Source organism: Triticum urartu, chromosome 7A (assembly GCF_056163025.1).
Source record: "Triticum urartu cultivar PI428250 chromosome 7A, HENAU_Tu73, whole genome shotgun sequence".
Taxonomy (NCBI): domain Eukaryota; kingdom Viridiplantae; phylum Streptophyta; class Magnoliopsida; order Poales; family Poaceae; genus Triticum; species Triticum urartu.
The window spans coordinates 45,706,969-45,720,048 of NC_141879.1; the positions used below are offsets into that span (position 1 = coordinate 45,706,969).

Below are 13,080 nucleotides of genomic sequence, written 5' to 3' on the forward strand. Positions count from 1 at the left end.
GGAAGCTACACTACAAGCTCATACGAACGGCCAATACGTACCACTCAATGTATAGTTCCAAAATGTATTATTAGTAATGGCAACGGTCTCCATCTTGCCATCCGTAGGTGGTCGCCCCTGGCCTGGGAAAACATGAGCGTGAAGCTCTCTTCCAGACCTCTCAGTCCAAGCGCTATCTGAACTGTCCTGCTTAGCTGGGGAGCTTCCTGCATACTGCCAAATGCCAATACAGGCAACAAGATGACCTGCAGACACCTCACATGGTGTAGAGGACCAGCCTCTTTACGTGTCCAAAGTCAACAGTGAAACAAATCTCAGCTTTACAACCATACACTACTTTTATGATATGTATATTTGCATTTCAAATTATTTTTGAAACTTCTACGTTTCTCAAACTGAGTTAAGAGCACGTATAAACTCTTCAGGGACAAAGAAAAACAACCGCTTTCATCTCGCCTAAAGATCATTGTCGATTGATCCATTCATGTCCGATTGAGCTGGCCACGTCACGTCGTATTCACTTACTCAGCACACTTGGGGGATACAGGAAGCAGATTCTGGAACACCGTAGCCCACTCTTAATCACTCTCAATCATTCAATCACGTGCAAAAAAAAGTTGCAACAGGCAGGAATATATGCATCACTGTTTTTCCTTGCCGTCAATCAGACAGCTTGCACTGCATGGAGCCTCCTCCTTTGCTTTGGCTTCTCTAGTGGGCATCAGGCTTGAGAGGAGCAAGCAAAGTGGCAGCAGCTTCCATCACAACTCACAAAATTGTCCAAGTTGTAGCTCAGGGCTGGCCGGACTGAGTCCAACTCCCAGAAGATGTATCATGTATGCAGTCTTACCCTAGCTAAGCAGTATCATTGATTATCTCTCTCGCCTTGCTGCCGTCTCTTATTTTTCTTAAGCCGCTCTCTTACTTCTCCTTAGTGCTGCCAATATCATTGAATACATGGAGGCAGCAGAGGAAGATGGATATGCATCACGTGCATCGGTGCATGAACACGTCTTCCCGATGGCCAGACGTGAGTATCATCGTCAACGCCTTCGATGACAGAGAAATCGAACTGGAGCTGCCCTTTCATTGAGAATTTGACCATGCCATCTAATATATATCACTCTCCATGATGCAATGTCCTCTCACAGATGTCTCTACAGCAGGTCTCTTCGTCACTCCTAATCAACCCCACGTCCTCACGCAGCCAATGTGAACTTCTCACCCCGCACATCGCAGCTTTCCGCCCGGTGGTTCTCTCCTGCTCCTGGGAACGGAAATATAATCAAGGTACGCGAGTAAAGGCTTCAAGGAAGGGTTCGATGGTTCAATAGAGAGTTGTACATCCTGGCAATAATGCTTTTAATCACCCATATCTTCTGAGAAGAAGCACAAGCACAAGTGCATTCTCGAAGTCGAAGGTGACAGACTGACAGCCACCAGTTGAGCCGCATCTTAATATCCGCAACGGTTCACCTGGTTTTACCGAGACAGCTTTGGCTCATTAATGGTTACAGGCAAGCAGCAACAGCAAGCTCCCACGAAGGTAAATTGGCTTTGTTATTATGCTTTTATATTAGTTACTATTTGATACCTAAATTGCTCACGTGATGCATATCCACCTTCCCCTGCACTCTCTTTCAGTAGTGATTGAATATGTAATTTCCTGCACTCCTCTGATTACAATGTTCTTATTAATTCAGTATGAAACTACAATCTCATCAAAAACTAAATGAAAAGCCAACTATACTGAATCTGCTACAGTTGCCTATGATTCAGATTTTCTCACACATGCCACACAGGTCCTCCCTCCATCATATATATGATCATATCTTATTCGGACTTCATCTCTGGTGCCCAGGTGCGAGTATTAGCCATGATTTACCCATAGCTTGGATCAATCAATGGCTGCATAGGAAGTAGACCTCCGTTGCCATGGCTAGCTGTGTTTGCACCAATCTATCCTATAACGGTACACAAGGAGCAAGAATGGTGTAGATTTTTGTGTTTAGGGATTTTTATGTTTTGCGTTGATGTGCAATTTCAGACTTGGTTTGTAATGAGGAACTACTGCCTAGGGTTTCATATTTTGGGATTTTTATAATATTCATTCTTTAGTTCCTTATGTGTGTACATACGTATTTTCCCGTAAAAAGGATACATAATAGGATGGGTAAAAAAATTATGTGATATACAATCCAGTTAGGGTATTCAATTATCAAATATGTGATGTACTTCTACATAACACCTCTTCTAATTTTGTTTGAATGTGTATATGCCATTTTGGAGCATTACGCGGTTTTTTCAGTCTAACTTCTCTCTGTTCCTCAGAAGTAGAAGATATGTGTTTCTTTACTTTGATCTGTTCTTTGAATTTTATGCTCACCCATTTATCCAATTGGATATGAGCATCTTACAAGAAAAAAATGACGCTTTGTACTGATGGAATTAGTTTGATATTATTGTTTGCAGATATGTAGTGTATATGCACTCAGGAGGTCAAGAAGGTGGCACACTGCAGTATTTATATGAAGCAACAACCGCAAGGTAGAACAAAAAATCATGCTCATTCTCAAATGAAAGAACATATGTGTACATGACTTACCAGTACTATATTTCTAATTGTTGATCAATATTTTAAAAAAAATATTTTCTATAACTCTCTACGACTTTACCACCATTGAACGGAAAATACGTGAAAATCATTTACTGAAATCTTACATATATAGCAGAAATAGTAAATAATGACTACCCCGTGCGAATGCACGGGTTGACGGCTAGTCTGATCTAAACAAAATTAAACCAATTAGCGTGTCGACCAGCAGGATTTTCGTTGGTAAACTAATGGGCGTCACCTATACATGATGATGAGTTTTACCGGCAATGATCATGAGATATAAGACGGCCGGCCTCTACGTGTACATGTACTGTACATACCTACTACTACTACTGTTGATGACTAGGAAACTCTGGTAGGAATTAAAAATGATTTTCTTGAAACAGAAATAACAACAATGTGCTTTTCAAAAAGCAACAACACAATGGATCATCGACTTTCTACTGTTTATCTGTCCCCTCATTTGTGGCACGTACGGGCACACCAAGAGCTAGATCATACTGTTCTGAACGTGTGCTATGGTCGGGGGCATGCATATAACATACCCAGAGAACAGCACGTCGTTGTAGTAGACACTGTGCAAGAACGCTTTGCAACACTGGTGTTCTGATGAACGATCCATCTGGTAGGTGCAGCGGTGCAGGTTTAATTCGTGTGGGAAATATTAGAGGCATGCATCTTCCCGGTAAAGCCGTTGTTTGGTGGCAGAGATCGGTCCAGCGAGCACAACAAATTTCGGGTGGGTTTACCGACCGCGGGCGCACACGCCTATGCACTTGGCCGGACGTACCATATGCATTCTATATATCTAGCTGGAACCCAACTCAGACGCAACGCATCCTCTAGATCCACAGCGGCTCGACCCGGCTGGTCCTGCTGCAGATTCGATGTAGCGACGCAGCTAGCACCAAACGCGCGCTTTATCGACTGGGCATGTTTGTCAGCACGTACAAGCCCTGCCCACGAGGAGCAGGAGAGCGAATATTTGCTCCTTTTTCTGCCTTGTCCCCTCAGTCGCCGTCGTCGTCGCCGCCATGGCTGGCGTGGTGCGTGTCGGAGTGTCCATGCACGCACGCGTACTCGAACCATGTAGACGCCACCGGCAGCAGGTGTAGCATTTTTGCCGCCAGCAGCTAGAAACAACTTTAATTTGTTGCTGGTGTGTTGTAGTTGTTTCTGCTGTTTCATGGCGCATGCATGTAACACTCACATTGCATGCAGCGCAAGCAAGCTAGCTAGCTACCTGTGAAATCCTCGCTCACTCGGTGAGAGGGTGCTTGCATTGGTTCTGCTAGTGCGCGCACGGTTGAAACTGAATTGTCATTGCAAGATCACCCAAGTAGGAGTAGTGGGTACGTACACATGCATGCAGATGCAGTGTATTCCCTTCGTTCCTAAATATAAGTCTTTTTAGAGATTTTAACAAATGACTACATGCGGAGCAAAATAAAAAAATGTATACTTTAAAATATGTCTACATACATCCGTATGTTGTAGTTCATTTAAGATGTTTAAAAAAAATTATATTTAGAAACGAAGGGAGTACTAATTGGTGGGAAATCAAAATTAAAAATATATACGCGTGTAACATGCATGCGTGGTGTCAGTGTGTGTGCAGATTGGGGCCATGCACAACGCACATGACCCGGATCGACGGTGGTTTGTTGCTCGTCAGTGCGAGTGAGTCGCTGGGCAGGGTGGCTTGCCCATCGTGGATCTCTATATAACCCCCCGCCCTGCTAACTTTCCGACCGGTATTGTATGTGGCACATCGGTTAATTGCTCATGCACAATATTGTGGGTTGCATTATCAATCTGCGGTTTAGTCCGAGCGATTGTGAGTGCTGAATGATTTATTCTCTGGGCAACTTCCTATATTTTATAATACTATACCTTAGAATCTTTGTTAAGTCTGAATTCTGAGGTTTACTGAATGAATTTACCCATAGGTCGGCTGATTTGTCTGAAGTACAGTAGTAGTAACTTTATTTGGATCTGAATTATTATATCATTCTAACAACTAACGAACATCTACATAGAATGATTCATCATCACTTCAAATATTTATGTCCCTAGGGCATGGGGCATGTTTACTATTTTTTTCATAACAGTGAGAAGTCATGGTTTGGCAGCTTATTTACAAGCACAAGTGCGGCGAAGAAAAATCAATCTCTCTCTCTCTCTCTCTCTCTCTCTCTCATGCCAAGTACCTGCAGTGGCGACTCACCGGACTCGACCATGCTATGCGTCAGAGATGACATTGCCTATGCGGATGTCGATTGCTTGTACGACCACAACGACTCCCTCAACGAAAACACAAACTCCGGAACAAGACATTTTTGTGATTCTACAATATTATTCGGAACCAAATCTAAACTCAATATCCATTTTTTTCGTTCTGCAGCAGTGCATGAGTAATTGACTAGGTAAATTTAGTAGTGTATCACAACAGTTAAACTATTGAATACCACAAGAACAGTCAGGAAGGAGCATCAAGCTTTAACACTATGCCTAGCCCAAGAAGATGGAGAGCATCGACATGGTTACATTGAGGACCTGAACGAGGTATGGAGGGAGAGTTTTATGTTCCCGTTGCAACGCACGGGGCCTTTTGCTAGTCCTTACTTATGTGTGGTCGATTTTATTGATCGTGCAATGTGAGTGCGGAGAGCTGATCTGGACTCTGCAGGGGCTAACACTAGCTTGCTGGTCTCCTCTTCTATGGATAATACTTCCTTCGTTCAAAAATACTTGTCGAAGAAATTGATAAAAATGGACGTATCTAAAACTAAAATATGTCTAGATACATCCATTTATCAGACGAGTATTTTCGGACCGAGGAAGCATAATATACCGCAGTGGTGTGTGTGTCTTGTACGTGTTGCTTCCTTTTTTGATTAACCTTGCATGCATGAGAATGCGATGCATGCGTGCGTGGCCGCTCCAAAGCCCTGGATTTTAATAACTTGGAAGAGCATAAAGATCCAACTCCACTTCGTACCGCATCGTGCAACGTAGTCCATTGTACTTTCCGGGGGGCAGCTTTTTCTTCTCCGACTCAGACTCAATTAGCTCAGTGGAATTTGGTGAACACAGTAATTAGTCGACGGACGAGGAGTTTCTAATCTTGAGCTCAATGGCTCCTGGATGAACAGTAAATTCAGAAAAAATCTGAATTTTCTGTGGTAAACTATAAAGAATGTTTGGAGTGCATGAAAAAGTTAATCACGAAATCACATCGGTGCAAGGCGTGGTAAAAAATCAATGCTCTGAAAATGTTACATTCAAATGCATTTTGGCGCTCTGATTTTGTTTTTTTATTACCACGACTTGCTCCAATGTGATTTCATGATAAAGATTTGCATGCACTTCAAACATTCCTTAAAGTTAGCCACAAAAGAATTTTTTGATTCCTTTTTCCTACTTATTTTCAATTTTACTATTCACAGCAGGAGCATTTGGTCTCGGGATTAGAACGATAGTTTCGTTACTTGACCTCTTATTAAGCAATATATTTTTACTCTAGTAGGTTGAGCTAACATGACCTCCTAGTTTGTTTTCTTTGCAAAACTTGACAAAAGAAAATCCTTTCCATTAATTAATAAGATATTTGAACTGTAGAAAGGCCATGAGCACAAAGATTTTTTTTAAAGAACGCTTGCACTTCTCGCATAAGATTACTTATTACCCCCACCGATGCATATTACTTGTCGCTCAAACAGGTGTATCTAGCATTGAAATACGTCTAGATACACCCATTTCAGCGACAAGTAATATAGATCAGAGCAAGTATTAAGTATTTCGGCCCATGAGGCACCAAAAAGCCACATGCTCGATGATTCATCTAGAGACGATGTTCAGAAGGTTAGGTTTCTTCTTTCTCATAGAGGCGGCATTCAGGAGGCTGGCAGTGTCTCATCTTCGAGTTGGTCTTTCGGGTTTTGATCTTGCTCGAATTCGTCCATCGGGTTGAAGTCAACGGAGCTCCGGTGTAGAATATTACCGTGTCCTTGGGACAGTGAGTTTAGCCTTTCTCCCCATGCACTCGCAACGGCACAATATGATGTTAGGTGCTTCAGGCTGATTCATGGGTTCGACAATGATGACTGTAGCTCGAGGGCACTGGTATTTAGGGGCACATGCACGAAGACTACCAAACTATAATTGACACGGTACGGCCGGCTCAAATAAAGGACTGGCGACAACAACACCTTGGCGGCTCCTTCTGTCGTAGTAATCGCTCGTTGGTCCAATGATCTTGATGTAACTTTTATTATGTTTGGGATGCTTTTGTACTTCCGATGGTTCTTTTAATAGATCCAGGCCTTCTTCATAGAAAAAAAGAGCATTGAACTTTCTGCTCGTCGACAGGAAAAATGCTCCCCGGCCCGGAGTGAGAAGGGAGAGAGACCATTTCGGCATCAGTTTGTCGGTGGCATTACGACGAAGCCCTTTATTTGCATCCAGGGAACATGAGATTGGCACCTTCCTTTGGCACTCCTAGTCGTGATTTCTGCCACTCGTGTGCTCTGTATTTAGAATTACTGGTTCAACTCCATAAACATTCTCCCCAATATTTTGTATCATTCTGCCATCTGGGTTTATCTAGAAAGCAAGGTGAGCCCATTTTCGAGAGTAAGATGAACGAGCCTTACGGTAACTGGTCTTCACTTTCAGCTCCAAACAAAAAAATCAGCACTAACTGAAATCACCAAAATTTAGTGAATTCAGTGATTTCAGTTTGCATTTCAGCCAAAGGGCCAGAATATTCACTTGAACTCAATTAAATATTTGATATAATAAAAAATCAAATCCCTATTTACTACTAAAATTGCTGAAATATTTTGGCCGACGAGTAAATGTTTAATTGTGTACTATTAGTGTATTTCATCGAAATCTCACTCAAAAGTGTAAATCATTATATGTGGCAAGAGACGACCGCCATGATTCACGAGGGGCGCAAGACCTTTCTATGATTTTCATTCAAAATGACCAGATCTGTACTTTAAGGATAATAGTAGCATTCAACTTGCATAAACATGTAAAGGGCAGTGTCCAGCTGGCCCCTCAAATAGTTCAATTCCATGTGATGATTTCCATCCACGGACCACAGTAGTAGCTACTACTTGTCTGCTCGTCGTACTTTCAATTTCATAGTTTGAAGCATTCAGTGTACTTGGGTTAACAAAACCACATGGTCATGGACTCATGCCAAGATACGACTACAACAGAAAGAAACAAACGTGCGTCCATGATTTTGCCATCACAAGTCTAGTTTAATCAGCTGGTGACAAAGTTTTGGCATCAGGATAGCATCATGCCAGCGCTAACAGCCTAACTCGTGCATGGCAAAGCCACACGCACAATCGAAAGGGAAAGGCCAAGGATTGTCCACTCACTCAGCAAGCAGCTTTGCAGCGTAATCTCCCCTTGAGGGTCACCACCTTAATCATGGCGAGGGCCATCGACGTACCCGTCGCCGGTACGTTACCGTCAGGGATCGGGCATCAAATCTGCATTAAGCAGCACCTAACAGTGAGTGGGCGAGGCTTCCTCTCATTGTGTTCCTCTCGCTCGTAAAAAGACTAGAGAGCACCAGCAGTACTAGGATTCCTAGCTAACCATAGCGAGTGGGCGACGCTTTCTCTCATTGTGTTCCTCTCCAATGATTGATCCATTGTGATCTGATTTCTGTCGTGAAACACATCCCTTGTGCCGCGTACCCCCTCGCATCGCCTCCCCTCGGGCGACGCCAGGGGCTCCGTGCAGATGGGTGGCAACGGTGGCTGCAGATCTGGAGTCCTGCCCAGATCCGTCGCGGTGTGGCCCCGGCGGGCCAGCGGCGCGAGGAGGGACCGGCAAGGGGCGGCGCGAGGAGGGACCGGCAAGGGGCGGCTGGAGGTCCCTGCCGGTGTGCTGACGGCGGTTTTCTTCTTCACGGCGAAGCTCCGTACGGTTCCAGTCAACATGGAGATCGGGGGACGCGACTTCCGGTGAAAATCACACCGACTACGGTCATCCTCCTTTAATAAAAAATAATAATTCTGATTTCTGTCGTGTGTGTGCTTAGCTCGTTGATCATCTACCACATTGCCAAATACTTCCTCTGTTTTATAATGTAGTTCATATAAATTTTCCGTAAAGTCAAACTTTACAAACTTCCACCAAGCTTACAAAGAAAACTATTTATATCTACAGTACCAAATATATACAACATGAAAACACGTCTTGTGATCTATCTACGGATATGTATATTCTAGATTTATGTGTTTTTCTCTACAAACTTGGTCAAGATTTATAAATTTTGGCTTTTCAAAAAATCTGTATGCACTACATGTGAACGGAGGGAGTAAAAAAATTAGCAAATTTTCAGAGAGAGAAATTATAGGTTTCAGTAGAAGAATTTCCCTAGTCCCTCGGCCTTAATCGGCAGGATATGAAGGTGCCAAGATGAATGGCCCTTTCGAAGCTACATCCAGACCCAACAAACGGCCAGTATGTAGCACTAGAATATATACTTACAAAATGCATTATTAGTTCCGGCAACGGTCTCCATCTTGGCATCCATAGACGGTCGGCTCAGACCTGGGAAACATGAGCGTGAAGCTCTCCTCCGGAGGTTTCAGTCCATCTTCGCATCCATCTGGAATGTACTGCTTAGTTAGGGAGCTTCCTGCATACCGTGAAATGCCAATACAGGTGAGAATAGACAGATGACCTACATACACCTCACATGGTGTACAGGACCAACCTCCTTTACGTGTCCAAAGTCAACAGTGAAACAAAGCTTAGCTTTACAGGCATACACACTACTTTTTTGACATGTATGTTTGTATTTACGGAAACTTCTAGGTGTCTCAAATCGATATAATTAAAAGCATGTATAAACTCTCCCCAGGGACAAAGAAAACAAATGTTTTGAACTCTACAAGTACCTGGCTTCCAAAAGAAGCAGCGTAGATCACATCAGGAAGATTGGCAAAAACAGGCGATTGCATACTCACTTACAGAAACTGATCAATATTGGTTGATCCTCTGATGTCTGATCGAGCTGGCCACGTCACGTCTTGTTTGCTTTACTCAGCACACCTGGAGGATTGGGGAATCGGATTCTGGAAAACCGTTGCCCACTCTTAATCCCTCTCCATCATTCAATCACATGCAAAAAAAAAGGATGCAAATGCGGGAATATACGCATCACGTTTTACCTTGCCGTCAATCAGACAGCTTGCAATGCATGAAACCTACTCATTTGCTTTGGTTTGTGTAGTTTTTTTTTAAGAACGAAGGCTCGCGAAGAGCCCGGCTTTGAATTAACAAAGCCATCAACCGCCCAGGAGTTACAACAGACAATCCAACTTACAACGGTCAGAACGATACAACGGGGAACACTGCAAAGCCTACTCACTACAACCTCCGCAAGCCGCAAATGAATTGCAGCTTGCACAGGCCGAGCACTCCACACTAGGATTATATGTAGCAGAAAACGAAGCAGCACAGCAGGACATAGCCGACCTTCGAGGATGGACCGTGCTCCAGGAACACCTAGAGAAGAAGGGAACCAACATCTTCCCTCTCAATCACCGAAAAGGGACCCTTCCCCCTCGCCATGGCACGTAGGCACCGCACCATCGGGATTTCGAGAAGCTCACCCTAGAGCTGGAAGAATGTCGCCCTTGCATCACAAGGTGGACGTAGGATGACCACATCGATTTGGGATATGCCGCGCCGGCTGCTCCGCCACAGTCCATGCCCAACTAGTTGGAGACAAGCTTCAAGGAATTCGACGACGCAGAGGAGGTAGCTCAATCCCTCACCTGCATAACCTCCCGACCGAGCCCCGCACCCTTGACGATGCCTCCAGCAAGGTCACGACGCGCAAGGCGCCGCCGACGCCAAATCTGCCGAGGATAAAGGTTTTCACCCGGGCAGGGGGATCGGGGTGGAGAGCAGGGGACCTCGGCTGTGCCCCCATGAAGGAAAGCAGCGCCCTTGGGCGTTGCCGCCGCCGGGCCGGCCGGACCGGCCAAGGTTTCCCCCGGTTCCCTAGCTGACCACCAACACGCACCAACGTCGGAGCCAGAAACGCTAGCCGACACCGGAGGCAAGAGAGAGGCATCAGGAAATAGGGATTTCGCACCTCCAGATCTGACGAAGAAAGCTTCACGCCGCGGCCGGATTGCACTAGCCACCTGCCGCCCGCACGGCCGGGCACGCTGGCCAGCACCCCCTGCGAACGCCGCCCACCGCCCGACGACGTCGTCTCTCCGGCAAGGGCCGCCGCCCCAGGAACCACGGGCCTCCAAGAGGGGGAGGAGCGCCGAGATCCCCGCCGCCACCTTCACCGCCGTCCGCGCGGGCTTCCCGGCGGCCGTCTCTGGTAGCGGCGAGGGGGTGGGGGGGGGGGGGAGAGGGGGTGGAGGGGGGTGGCGGCGGCGGCGGAACCCTAGTCGCCCCTGAGTCGCCTAAGGGGACGACACGAGGGCCGGGAGGAGGAAAGCCTTTGGTTTGTGTGGTGGGCATCAAGCTTGAGAGGAGCAAGCAAAGTGGTCGCAGCTTCCATCACAACGCACAAGAATTTCCAACTCCAACCGCGGATGCAGGTGAACAGGATTTGGGAACATGGCAACAAGTGTAGATCAAGGCAACATCATCTAGGAATCAGATTGTGACTGGTCACCAAAGTCATTCATGACGAAGATGCATGCGATCTTACCCGAGCTAAGCAGTAGCATGCTAGCTTTAACAGAAAAGGTGAAAGGAGAGCCCATACCAGGATAACCAGTTGTCCGTGTATGTAGCATGTATGACCAAGCCGGCAACCGGTAGTGACGATCGAGTGCCCGCACCACCACGAGGAGTAATAAAATTGGTTAACTTCAGCAACATGCATGGCCCTTTCACGATGAGGAAGCATGCAGTTTTCAACACCAAATCAAATCACCCCTTGGCACTAACTGGGTGGAAGTGCCTTCCCTAAAGATCTGATGTTGACACAACCAAAAAGAGATCATTTACTATGCAAGCTAAGACCAGGCTTTAACAGGCGTAGTTCCATCCACTTAATGAAATGTTGCTCCACCTTGTTAATGATCAAACCTCAGTGCTTCCACCGTTTAGAAACCACATGTTAACACAGGCATAACAAACTTCTATTCTATTCAAGTTTCAGTAAGGAAGGTTTACCCCCAACTAGCACGATAGGGAGGCTGTTCCTTCTTGCCACGGTGGAAATCCATATAAATTCCATCTTCATAATATTCATGCTAGTCGCGTGCCAGGTTTCACCACACACATATCACTGATTACTTATGAACTGAGTTTCGGCAGAAGAAATTTGCATTTCCATAATAATTGCCTTGGGTCAAATCAGCACCTTATCAGAGCATGACTCTTTCTCTTGCAAAATTTGAGGTGCTAACCTATGCATTCAGAAACTATTTAAATAGCCTCAATCCATCTTTTGTTTCAAGAAAAACTCCAACTTTTCTCATCCAAGTTTTGCAGTACGTACCTTAAGTCCGCTTCACGAGTTTATATGTGTCTTCTATTATGAATCTAAAGTGATGTTGCTACGAGTCCCTCCTTTCCGATTTAAAAAGCTTAGACATATCCCTAGATCGATAATTTGACTAATATAATACAAATTATACGTTACAAAAGTGATACCGTTACAAAATGTAGATCGACAATTTGACAAGTGTAGTACAACTTGTATGTGAAAAAAAAATATTGTCGGTTTAGGAATACGTGTAGGCCTTTTAAACCGAAAAGGAGGAAGCTTCTAAACATTTATCAATAGGAGTCAAAACGATATTAGGTCATACCTAGATACATAGATGTATTTTTTAGTCACAAGTGTATGATTGTATTATACTACATTTCGTTACCATGAGCGATGGTCGGTTCAACAATTAAGATCTCTAGATCGGACTATTTTTTTTCATGTTGTGGCTTATTTTGCTTCTCGTTGATACCACATGTCACCTAGACGTCCACCGAAAGTCGGCCCATCAGCCGCGCTAAGGATCAAGGAAGGAGCTGGTTTGGAGTACACGACAAGCCTACCCAGAGATCATGGAGGATCATCAACCACCATAGCTGACTAGGACCCGTTGTAATCCTAGGCCTCGTCGACCTTTCTAAGGCGAGATGGGGCTAGTCACTGGACATAGAACATTATCATAGCTTCACCCCCTTGATACACCTACGATCATCCTTTACCTTGTACACCCCATCCATAAATATAATCGAACATCAGTAGGGTTTTATCTCCAGAGAGAAACCCTGACATGTGTAAATATTGCTCGCTGCTTACCTTCTAGATCATCTGACTAGCCGCGAGACCAAGAGGGTCTGCTGGATTTTAGATCGGCATTCTGCAATCATTGATGACGGTGTAGTCTTTGGATAGAACCTCCTCCGTGTTAGGTTGTTTATCTACTACTAGTACTTTGTATTCA

At 44.8% G+C, this 13,080-nt stretch overlaps 1 long non-coding RNA gene across 1 annotated transcript; it reads left to right on the plus strand.

The window, feature by feature from the left end:
• Positions 1 to 684: 684 nt before the first annotated feature.
• Positions 685 to 3,790, plus strand: LOC125523264 (uncharacterized). The gene is made up of 5 exons (XR_007290153.2): positions 685 to 836; positions 936 to 1,030; positions 1,152 to 1,290; positions 1,388 to 1,546; positions 2,473 to 3,790. It is a non-coding gene; the product is annotated as an uncharacterized LOC125523264 (long non-coding RNA).
• The last annotated feature ends 9,290 nt before the right edge of the window (positions 3,791 to 13,080 follow it).